This window comes from Xenopus tropicalis, chromosome 8, assembly GCF_000004195.4.
Source record: "Xenopus tropicalis strain Nigerian chromosome 8, UCB_Xtro_10.0, whole genome shotgun sequence".
In the NCBI taxonomy this organism is placed as follows: Eukaryota; Metazoa; Chordata; class Amphibia; order Anura; family Pipidae; genus Xenopus; species Xenopus tropicalis.
In genome coordinates, this window is record NC_030684.2 from 23490852 (window position 1) to 23494845 (window position 3994).

Sequence of the window (3994 nt, forward strand, 5' to 3'; positions counted from 1 at the left end):
GCCCTCAGGCAATAGTTATATTCTTTTGTTGGCTATCACAAAGAATATTACGTCAGTGCATCCCTGCCCATCTTTTTTTGTTGGTGGGAACACCCTGAGGTCTTTCTGGGTTCATTTGCCATTACCATGCTCAGTGATTCATGAGCTTAAAATGGCAGCAACTTCTCTGGTATATATTCCACACGAACCAAAGACAAAAAAAAAGCTTGAAAACCAAGTTTCCCATTCTCATAAGCTACAAATTTTTTATTCTAATTGTTACTGTACCTTTTATTATTGAACCTATGGTCCACGTATGTCAAATATTTATAATAAGTAAAACCAGATTGTGGTAACCAAGCTCCGCCTTGTAGGTGGTCTGAATATAAAAAAGCAGGTTTTAAAAGGTAAAAGCCAACAAAGGTTAATGCCATCATATCCAGAGAAGGTTTTACTTTGTGATCATCTTTGTTCACAAAATTGTGGGGAAAAGACTTTTCAAAGACTTTAAGAACTCTCGTAGGGATTCCTTTAAGCAAAGTAATTTTCAATATGCATATTATTTTTGTACCATTTAGAAGATATAAGGGCTGATTCACTAAAGTGCATTAAAACGAGCGCTATTTATATCATGTGTTAAAAATTTTATTGCGTCGAATTTTTCGCTTCTTAACGCACGATTCACTAAAATGATATTTGCGTTAATGTAGACGCGATGCTGTTTGCATTATTTAAGTTGCAAAGACTATTTTCGTGTGTTATTTGACGCAATGTGCTAATTAGCGCACGTGCGCTGTTTTCTGCGCGCACGCCATATTAGCCATACACACCATTATGTTCGTAAAACTACTTTTTTGAAAACGACCATTTCCCTGCAAACTGGCGGCTGCATCACTCTAGGGCCAACACAGACTTGAATAAATCCCACTGCAAAGTCCATATTGTGTTGCCAAAAGCTCATGAACTGTACTTTTCTATAATTACCGCCTGCTCCACATTAGTCAATTTTTCTCATTGACTAATGTGATATTTAGCGCGTCTAAGTGTTTGTGAATCATGCGTTAGTATTATTTCTGGGCGCTAATTAACGCAATGTGGTAAAATGAACGCATGCGGTTGCGGGCTAATTAACGTATGCGATATGCGACTTAATACTTAAGCGAATCATGTGGGTTTTTTTCGCGTCAATTTTAACACAAAAAAGCATGTGATATGTGTTATCGCACATTAGTGAATCAACCCTATAGCCTCTAATGCATCTGCCAACCCTAGTGCAGTGAGGCCACCTGCCTCTTGGTTTTCAAGAGCATCACAAGTTTTTGGTCCCATTTAGAAAATACAGCCTCCAGTTCCCCCAGCCCCATCTTCCTGTCCCATCTCTGATTTGAGTCAGTCTGGGGTTTTCGGGGCCTGCTGGGAATTACCTTAATTGCCCACCACCCCAGCTGTAGGGCCTCCCAACCCCTTCATGAACCTAAAGGTCCCCATACACTGGCCGATTATAGCTGCCAATATCAGTCCCTTTGACCGATTCGGCAGCTAATCGGCCCGTGTATGGGCAGAACCGAGCGGCTTGGCCGACCGATATCTGGCCTCAAATTGGCCAGGTTAGAAAATCCAGTCGGATCAGGGACCTCATCGGCTCGTTGATGCGGTCCCCGAACCGACTGCCCCATGGCCGCAAATGTAATCCGATCGTTTGGCCCCAGGGCCACGATCGGATTATTTTTTTTTTTTAAGATACTTGCTACCCGATATCGCCCACCCGTAGGTGGGGATATCGGGTGAAGATCCACTCGCTTGGTGACATTGCCAAGCGAGCGGATCTTATAGTGTATGGGCACCTTAACACCACCCAACCACACAGCCTTGCACTGCAAACCACTCTCCACGCACCACAGATCCCAGGCAGGAAGTAAGCCTGTGGTGGCAGGGCCCACCAGCATTTTTCCTGGTGTCCCACTGGCTTGGTCTTGACCCTGTGTAATCTTTTAATTCAAAGCAATAGGCTGTCTGCTCTCTGCAGCAAAATGGGCATACAAGGGCATTCAAAAGGATAATGGGTGGCACTAGAAGCTTATATGCAAAGGCACCTAGCGTTAGTTTTGTACACTATATTGGGTGTTCAGTGGCGCTATTTAAAAAGGTACTTGTGTCAATTCATGCTCCTTTGCAACATGTGGGGGGCATCTATGTGCCCATCTAGCCTTCTCTGATGAATTCCACATAAGCTGATGAAAGTGAAACCTGGAACTACCACCAGCAGGAATTAGTAGATCTTCTAAATAGTGCAAAAAAGAAAATAATGTATACATATATTCCCCCCCCCCCATTACCTGGTAATTCTCCCAGCACATTTTGGGCTGATTTACCCCCTTAGAGCTGCTCAGCCCAGCAGATTGAAAGCGTCACCAGTCCATTTGTACTTTTTTGTGTTTGGCGATTAGGAAGTGAGTAATCCGCTCATCCCGTCTGTTAAAATAACTTTTTATCTGGGGAAGATAATGAAAAAATATACATTATGCAAGTGTTTTGGCAGGGGAGGGGGGTTGGAATTTGGACTTTTTAAGTATCCGTATCTGTATATTCAATCTTTGTTGTACGATTTTTAAAAATGAAATAAAATGTACCTTTTATAACCCTCAAGGCAGATTATTCCAGGAAATAAACACTGCCTTGTGGCCCTTTTACAGCCAGGGCAGGGTGATGTAAAAAAAGAAGAATTGGTTGCACGGAAGGTACCATTATTATGAGGATAAGGTCACATGATTTGCACAAGGATCAGTCTCATTGAATCTTATGGCACTGCCCTGGTACCATGTTTAATGGCTGCTATCAAAATTTCATAGCCACGGTGGGATGGAGACGTTGGTGTTGGAGCCGGCTGGGATCTGCTCCCTTGGTAGTCACCTGCAATTATGTGCAGTGGGGGGGATGCAGGTGACTCACACAATTTTGCTCCTGTTATGGGTCGCTTTTCATTATGTGTACAGGGGGTCCAGAAATTTTTTTTTTGGGGGGGCCAGGTTACACCCCTGGCTACAAATATCAGATCAGTATGGAATGTCTGGGGTTTTCTGAATATGGTGACTTTAAATAATGTGGAGCGCTATGTCTTAAAGTTTTTTTCTCTACTGTATATTTTAAGCAGAAAGTTCATTTTCTTTTTGTTTTGATTTGCCTTGTAGTTGGTACTAGATCACCATGCAGTGCAGGTTGTATAAGCCTCCTTTATTGTCAGGCAGGTAAGCCACAGCCTTCCCTTCAGTGTCCGACTGGGTCCCCACGCACCCACTAGAGTGTCTGGCACCCTAGGCCCATTACAGGAACAGTTAGATATAAAACATGTTAAAGATATCTGATTTCCATGTCTATGCAGCTAAAAGGCATTGCCCTTCAGTGGTGCCACTGGGAGATGTGCAGCCTGGCAGGTCAGTCCAACTCTTGTACTGCAGATTTTAGTGCACTGTTGCTCATTCAGATATCAACGGCTGCTCTGCTGACAGGGGGCTGTTTCATGGCTGATCCACTTCTTTATTATCCTGTTAAATACAGAGCAGATAAATTATCAGTTGTGTGTATCTTCCTGTGCAGACAGTAACAGAGTGCATAGTGCTTAATTGGCCAGTGACCTATTGCTTTTGCTGGACAAGTATATAATACAGATGACAAGTGGTGCAGGGTTGCCCGGATTCTGGATTCCGTTCCCACAGACTCCCTTTCCCTTAGCACACATCAGCATCCTGCAAGCTGCTTCCGGGGCAGGCTTTCCTGCACATGAAAGGGAAGTAAAGCTTCCTGATATTGCACTGATTGGCAAGCAGCTAGAACAGGGTGCTACCCTACTGCCAGATCAGAGACACCACCAGATGCATTAACCCTTAATGTATAAGGCTGCCAAGCTCTTACTGTCACCGCTGTCTGCCATATGCAGCCTAATTATTACAAGGAAAGTTTCCCTTACAGTTAACTATAACTATCATATTTACATTACCATTAAAATATGTTTGGAAAT

General features: G+C 43.3%; 1 long non-coding RNA gene across 1 annotated transcript; it reads right to left on the reverse strand.

The window, feature by feature from the left end:
- Positions 1–2769: 2769 nt before the first annotated feature.
- LOC116406932 lies at positions 2770–3718 on the reverse strand. Its single transcript, XR_004219894.1, has 2 exons — positions 3612–3718; positions 2770–3521 (listed from the first exon to the last, which is right to left on the reverse strand). It is a non-coding gene; the product is annotated as an uncharacterized LOC116406932 (long non-coding RNA).
- Positions 3719–3994: the final 276 nt, after the last annotated feature.